The 8,301-nt window shown below is 38.6% G+C and overlaps 1 long non-coding RNA gene across 1 annotated transcript in view; it reads right to left on the reverse strand.

Moving 5' to 3' along the window:
- Window positions 1-1,280: 1,280 nt before the first annotated feature.
- Window positions 1,281-8,301, reverse strand: part of LOC108543423 (uncharacterized) — a 25,234-nt gene continuing 18,213 nt past the window's right edge. Inside the window, exons 2-3 of the long non-coding RNA XR_001889568.1 lie at window positions 5,172-5,299; window positions 1,281-1,897 (exon numbers count right to left, since the gene is read on the reverse strand). This is a non-coding gene — a long non-coding RNA (uncharacterized LOC108543423). The remainder of the gene's footprint in view (window positions 1,898-5,171; window positions 5,300-8,301) is intronic.

Consider the following 8,301-nt stretch of genomic DNA (forward strand, 5'->3'; position numbering starts at 1 on the left):
ATCCCATTCCGGTTCTTCCCCGTGGCTGCAAATAGGTACAAGGAGAAGGATTTGTCACAGTATTTTTTCCCCAGGGTCTCCATGTGATCCATGTGATTCCAGCTGATTCTCCCTGGATGACTTGCCCAGCAATGCAGCAATGCTTAGAGATTTCTCACCAGGCCAGAAGAATCTACGTGCATCTGGAAGCACATGCTTTCAGCTTGGGCATAAATGATTGGCTCCAGAATGTGTCTGTGGTTTGCTGGTCACCCTCGAGTCCCAGCAAGAGCAGGGTGCCTCATATATCATACAGGCCTACATGGTGCGTCTTCCAGGAGGGTGGGCAAACTGCCTAACTACTCAATTTGTCATTTTTATTTTATTTTATTTTTTTAAATTTTTATTTATTTATTTATTTTTGAGGGACGGAGTCTTGCTCTGTCGCCCAGGCTGGAGTGCAGTGGCGGATTCTCAGCTCACTGCAGCTCGACTTCCCGGGTTCATTGCCTTTTCCTGCCTCACCTCCTGAGTAGCTGGGACTACAGGGCACCCGCCACCACGCACCGGCCTAGTTTTTGTATTTTTTCGTAGAAACGGGGTTTCACCGTGGTTTAGCCAGGGATTTTGGTTTGATCTCCTGACCTCATGATCGCCTGTCTCGGGCCTTCCCAAGTGGGCTGGGATTACAGGCTTGAGCCACCGCGCCCGGCCCAATTTGCTCATTTTTAAAATGGGGTTATAATATTACCCATCTTGATGAGTTGTTTGGAGCATTCAGTGAGATAATGCTTACAAAGCAATTAGAGCAGGGCCTGGCTAAGGTTAGCTTTTAAAATTGTTGTGTGTCTCCCATCTCCACCTGCAAAGGAGGCTGTACCTCATAGTTTCAATGCCTGGTCAGGTAGTACAAGCCTCTTTCCCAAAGCTGCAGAGGCTGGATCCCATTGGGGAACCATGATAGAGAGACAAGCACCCCACAAAGATTGCAGGATTCCTGCCCTTCTCTTATTTCTGCTCTTCCAGCCTTATCTCTCATCTCCATTAGCAAATTTACTTTCTAAAACCAGTAGCCTTATCCTTTGAAGGGATTACTTGGTGAATAGTTTAAGAACAAACAATAACAAGTATAATCATTGTAGCAATAACTCTTGGTTGGCCTGGATTGGTTTCTTCCTTGCACACACGACAAGGGAGACAGAGTAAAAGAGAAAGGGCAAATTTTTTGCGTTACCTTTCCCTGTGAGGGGAGTTAGGGACCCTTTCCCAGTTGAAAAGAGCAATGCTGCTTGGTCCTGGGTGAGACACAATGTGACAGTAACATGCCCCCAAATTCATAAACGCTGGAGGGAGTTGACAGCTGGTATTTTTAAAGGAGCTGATTTGGTGGCTAATTTTATTTATCTTGCTTCCTTTGCCAAGATCAGCTGCTTCTTTGCCCTGTGCCATTAAGTCCCAGGAGGTCCACAGGCAGCAATTTACAAATCTATTCCTTTCCGTGGCAAAGGTTCTTTCTACCGCCATGGGTTTTTCATAGAGAGAATAGAAAATCTAGAAGCCATATAACCAGAGTGATCTTTAATGCTTCATCAAAAGCTGTCCTATATGGGTATTTATTTATATTTAGCCCAGAGTGAAAGGCCCCAGGAGGCTACAGCCTGAGCAGATTTGGTTCAATATCTGCAAAGGAATTTAAATATGCTTACCAATAAAGAAATCTTCCTACAAGAGAAAAAAAAAAAGTGGAACTTGAGTCTGATTGACCTTGGGACAAAGACAGGCTGGAAACCATTCAGTAGTCAATAACAGAGCCATGCAGCATGTAGACATATCTTTGTGAGTGTGCTTATGTGTAAATCAGGCCAGAGGTGGAGGGAAGGAAGCAACATCTTCATGCAGTCTCCATGGTTGCATTAGACTGAAAAAAGGAATTGATATTTTGTTATAAAGCTGAATGTTAAAAATTAGCATTCCTAAAATTTCTGACAATCTGGCTTAAATAAAATAATAACAGATGTATATGAAAGTGATATCACTCGAGATTAACAGTTGTATAATGGATGTCCTGCTGTACAACATTTATGAATAATGCAGCATTATCTATTATCTTTAAATCTATCCAGGATTAACAGCTTTGCAGATTATTTAGCCTCCAAGATTTAAGGGATAAAATCAATACATATATGTTTTGATAATCAATGACAATCAATTCATTAAAAATAAACACCTAGCCAACCTCAGTTAAATGCTCAGGGGGTGTCCTTATTCTCTAATTGTGTTGGTTTATTTGCCATGCTACAATTTGGGATGATGTCGTTATAATTCATGTCAATGTTGGAAAAAAAGAGAGAGAATGTTCTCCAGATCCAAGCAAGAAACAAACAAACAAATAACCCAAGACATCTTCTCCAGGAGTTTCAACCTAAAAAAACCAGAGCTTTCTATTGCCCTTGGGGTTTTGCTGCTGCATCTCCTGACACTAGGGGTTGGACAATGATTGGTTTCCTTTGATAAAAAGTTCTTCAGGAAAAGAACAGCTTAGTCAGAGGAGGCCACCAGGCTGTGCACCCCAGCAGTGCAGTCTTGGGCAGGGTTGAAGAGGGGAAAGAGGAAGAAAAGCCACTGCCTCTGCAGCATCCACAGTGGGAAAGCAGCGTGCCTGGAAAAGGCGACAAATTGCTCATGTTACATTTAGAATGATCCCTATTCTTCCCCATTTTGACATGGATCTCACTGTAGAAAGGGGTTTTAGCTTAGATTACTGATAGTTGTCAGAGTGAGGAGAGATTCCCCCACCCCCAAATTCTGTAGTAGAATTCTTTATTCTTGAGTTCATCTCCTCAAGGTGACACTAGACCCTCATTTCAGACAGTTGTTGTATCTTTCCTCTCCCTCCACCTTTCTCTCCCTCTCACTTTCTTTTTCTCTGGAATGCTGAGCTTTTGGCAAAGATACCAAACAGACAATCCATTTGCAGCCAAAAGTTTATGTGTATGTTGATTGTTTCTGATGAGTGGATGGAAACCTCAGCTTCTCAGTGCCCTTGAGCAAAAAGGGCTGAACGAGTTGTGTGTTTCCACATCACGTATCGTCTCAATAGCTAATTCTTAGGTTGCAGAATATTGTTCTAATATGAAATTCTGGGGCTGTAGCTCAATTCACTCTCCTCTGTAAGCTACTGCATACACAGATCTGTGTCACAGCTTTTTGTTTAAGCCAATAGCTGGTTTCACAGGGGTTAGAAGCTGTGTTTGAGAAATGTGTTTTGCATCGATTAAAATTTCTTAAAGGACACACCGCAATTGAATGACAGGCTATTTTAAATTATTTACAAGCTCGACATTTTAGTCAAAGCAAATTGTCAACTATATCTAGTTATCATTTTATCTGCTGGACCCATTCCCCTGAGCATACCAACCATGAAAAGATTATCTCCTCAATTTATTGCTTTAGCAATTCAGTAGACATCTTCTTGGCACCCCCCTCCTAGTACTAAATGATGATAGAAATGCATTGATGAGTTTTGGGGGCATTTGTTTCCAGAATTTCCCCAAACACAATTTTTCAATTGCGTTATGAAGGAAGGCCATGATGTGAGAGCTTTTTTCTGGATCTAATTTCCACTATAATCACTCTCCTATGGAAAAACCAGAGATTATTTTTCCACTTACATTTTCCCCATGCTACTAATAATATAAATGGACACAATTTCTTTTGGTACTTCTCTAACCATGTACATATTGCTATTGTATTGTCATGAATGCAGTTCCAAGCTCTTCTCCATCTCACTGCTTATACATGTCAGTTCCTTCTGTCATGGGAGACATTCTTCCCATTGACCTTTGCTTGGCTCTGTCCTCATTATCACTCAGCTCTTAGTCCAAGTAACAACTCCTCTGGGGGCTTCCTGGACCATCTTATCCTATGTTACTTACTTCCCCCAATACCATTCCAGTAGTTATCTATTACCATGTTACTTACTTTATGTCACTTACTACCATCTAAAATACTCTTACTTATTAACCCTACATGATTCTGGTTTGTTTTTCTCAGCAAAAGGTAAGCTCCATGAAAGAAAGGATCTCATTTTTTGAGAAAGTTTACTGCTCTTTCCCAGTGCCTATCACAGTGCCTGGGGTATAGTAGACAATAAATATTTGCCACACAAGTGAATGAACAGGTACAAAATTGCAATCAGGAAACCTAGCTACATTTCTGTCTGTATTTTTAGTTTTCTGCATGATGCTGGACTTTCTATTTAACCCAGCTGATTTTCTACAAACCCATAAAATTCTAGATTTCAGGACCAAAAGATATCTGTAAGGTTAGATAGTCATTCTGTTAATGAGGAACTGGAACACAGAGTGGTCGAATCACCCAATGAGTGGTAAACATGAGTTTTAATTCCAGCCCTCCAGTTTTCTTAGAACAGTGGTTTTCAATTGGCCAATCTGCCTCCCTTCTCCTCCCCCAACCATAAGGGATATTTGGCAATGTTTAGAGATATTTTTGGATGTCACAACTGGGGGAAAGGGAGTGGTGTGTGTTACTGGCTTCTAGTGTGTAAGAGTCAGGGATCCTGCAAAACATCTTATAGTGCATGGGACAATGTCCCACAACAAAGAATTATCCAGCCAAAAATGCCAATCAGGCCAAGGTTTAGAAAGCCTGACTTCAAGCTATAAACAGCAGTAATGAGACTTCTCCCTTCTGTTTGAGAATCAGTGAGAAAAGGTCCACAAAATTTTGAGTTTTTCAGGATTTTCTAGTACAGAATCATTGGTTGGCATTTTTTGCAACAAAAAAAATTTAAATTCTTAAAATGGGAGTGCTTTATTATTTGTTGATTATAGAAGTAATACATGCTTGTTGTAAAGGAATTCAGGTCAAAAGAAATATATTAAAAGGAAGAGAAAATAATCCGTAATCCTACCCCTTGGATATAAACATATGAGCATTCTGGAGTGTATTTTTCAGGACTTTTTTTTTTTAAATAAATACATATATACACCTACATACATTCTGAGAAAACTAGAATACCGAATTTATATATACTCTTGTAATCTGCTTTGTTCATTTAACAATATTTTATTGACATATTATAATTCTATAAATAAAAAGCCAATTATAATTTCTAATGGTTTTATAATATTCTGATGTATGGTTGATACAAAATATGTTTTACCACTCACCTGTTGATGAGTATTTATGTTGTTTCTGATATTTTAATATTATAAACAACGTGTCCGTGAATATCCTTGTTTATTCATTCTTGTTCATTCTCAGTTCCTTCCTTAGGATAAATGACTGAGTGGGATTGCTGGGGCAAAGGAAATGTGATACATGTTGTCAGGTGCATGCCCAATTACTCATTGGAACAAAATAATTAGAAATCTCAGTATGCTGGAATTCTCTGTCACCCCACTTTCAGATGAGAAACGCAATTTGCAAAGCAAAATATAGTGAGGCATGATTTTTTTTTCTTTATGCCCTAGTATTAGAACAAATTTATTCTCACCTCCTCCACTCATTTAAATTGGATTCAAGAAAAAATTATTAAGAAGGAAGGAAAGGAACATTCACCAAGTCCTACTGTGCATTATTCACTATATGTTAGGAATTTGTATTCTTCCAACAACCTAAGGGGTAGACTGTCTCTTCCTGTTCATGGATGGGGAAACTGAGAATTAGACACTCTCACTGAATATCACAAACATGGCAGAATCAGAATGTGAATGTGGTTCTTGCCTTTAAGAAGTTTATAGCCACTGTAAGGCAAAATGTGCCAGGGACGCTTGCCATATTAATGTCAGGTATGATGAGATTGATGTTCAAATTATGACCCTAAGGATTTTAAGATTTTAAACCTGTAAAGAAATAGTCAGCTAGATTCAGGATATTGTACTTACCAAAGCAGGAAAGTAGATTAATGTATATTTGAAAGTACTTTCAATAACTAAGATTGAAAAATGCAGAGATGTCTGATCTCTCTCTAGTAATCAAAAAATTTAATCAGTTAATTGAGGTTTGTACTTGATACATTCCTTTTTCCAAAAGACCCCAGGATATTTGCCTATCATCAGCATGCAAGATATATGGCGCCAGTCAATAACTATGCCATAAATACAATTTCTTTTAGAAAGCTGAGAAGCCAAGAATATTAGAGAGCTCTCTTGTCTGCTCATTTTCTTATGTCCTTTTATTGCCCCTCATTAGAATTCTTAAGTCTTCTCAAGCCTGTGTATTCTGGTTAAGCTATGCTAGGGTCTCTAAAAGGACTAAAAATGGGCAGGGCCCAGGCAAAGAGAGATCAAACAGCTAGTTTCAGAGTGAGATTTGCAAGATGGGAGAAAACCCATGGGGTGGAAATATCTTTCCATTGGCCTTTGTGGTTTGAAATGCTCTGCTTCATCCCATGACTCAGCACTCCACTTCTGAGTAATTCATTAAGAAAACACTCAAAGATGTACAAGTGTATTTATTGCTGCACTGTTTTAGATAGTGAACAATCAGAAACAGAGTAAATGATCATCACTAAGAGATAAACATAAACTATGATACATACATACTGTGGAATAATATGCAGCAGTTAAAAGAATCTATTGTGGGTAGGTGTTTTTTGTTATGTATATGTACTGTGAATATTTTTTGTGGCTTGGCTTTTCACTCTCTTTCTCTCTCTTTTTGAGATGGAGTCTTGCTCTGTCGCCAGGATGCAGTGCAGTGGAGCAATCTCGGCTCACTGCAACCTCCAACTCCCTGGTTCAAGCGATTCTTCTGCCACAGCCTCCTGAGTAGCTGGCATTACAGGCATGTGCTACCATGCCCAGCTACTTTTTGTATTTTTAGTAGAGACGGAGTTTCACCATGTTGGCTAGGAGGGTCTCGATCTCCTGACCTTCTGATCTGCCTGCCTTGGCCTCCCAAAGTGCTGGGATTACAGGCATGAGCCACCGTGCCCGTCTTTCACTCTCTTAATAGTGTGTTTTGATAAACTGAAATTCTTAAAGTACTATGTCTTATCATTTGCTGTACTTTGTATGTAGTGCTTTCTGTATCCTGTTTATGAAACCTTTTCCCTCCCCATGGTCATTAAGATATCCTTTGTTTTCTTAAAAAAAAATTATTGTTTTGCTTTTCACATTGAGATCCACAGTTCATCTAGAATTTGTTTTGAGTATGGTCTGAGGTGGGGGTTAAAATGTATTTTTTTCATATAAATATCCTTTTGACCCAGAGTGATTAACTGTAAAGACATCCGCCCCCAATACATACACACACACTGTTCCTCACTTTTAGTTTTATCACAAATCATGTGACCATATAACTGTGGGATTTTAATTTTTTTCCTTTGATCTATTTGTCTGTCCTTATGCCGATACCACGTTGTCTCAATTCACAAAGCTTTAAAGTAGGCAGAAGACTACAATGAGACTTTGCAAAAGAGGATATCCGAATGTCCAATAAACTTATTAAAAAGTGCTCAACCTTATTAATAGTCAGGATAACTGTATATTAAAACCATAACAAAATATCACTACTTATCTACCAGAATGGTTAGAATGAAAAAAATGAGACTAACAAAAAACACAAGGTGTTGGTGAGGATGTGGAACAACTGGAACTCTCATAGACTTCTGAATATAAATTGATGCAATCATCTTGGAAAGATGGCAGTATCTGCCAAGCTGTTTATATGTACATCTTCTTATCTAGCAATTCTACTCTTAGACATATACTCAAACAGAAAGGTTTGTGATACATATACTGAAACGTATATACAAGAGTGTGCATAGCAGATTTATTCATAATAGCACCCCCCAAACAACCAGATGTTCATCAGTAGTAAAATGAATAAATAATTTGTGTTGTATGCAATCAATGAAAAAAAACGAAACTATTGCTGCATGTAAAACATGAGTGAATCTTCCAAGGATTAAGTTGAAAGCCATAAAGTAGACACAAAAGAGTATATACTCTATAATTCCATTTACCTAAAGTACACAAAGAGGCAAAATCAATACATAATGGTAGAAGTTAGGTTAGTGATTGGGATCTAGGAATATGGAGGGGACATGAGGGGAATTTTTTTGTGTGGTAATGTTCTGTTTCTTGATTTTGGTGCTGGTTACTGGTGGAATGTTCACCTTGTGAAAATTCTTTCACCTGTACATTTGTGATTTGTGCCCTTCTTTTAATGGATATGTCAAAAGTATTTATTTTAAAAATGAATCAGATAGTTATGTATTGTGAGTGCAAAGTACCCACAAAATAATACTCTCTCTCTCTCTCTCTCTCTCTCTCTCTCTCTCTCTCTATATAT

This window comes from Rhinopithecus bieti, unplaced genomic scaffold (genome assembly GCF_001698545.2).
Source record: "Rhinopithecus bieti isolate Rb0 unplaced genomic scaffold, ASM169854v2 scaffold_22522, whole genome shotgun sequence".
Classification (NCBI taxonomy): Eukaryota; Metazoa; Chordata; class Mammalia; order Primates; family Cercopithecidae; genus Rhinopithecus; species Rhinopithecus bieti.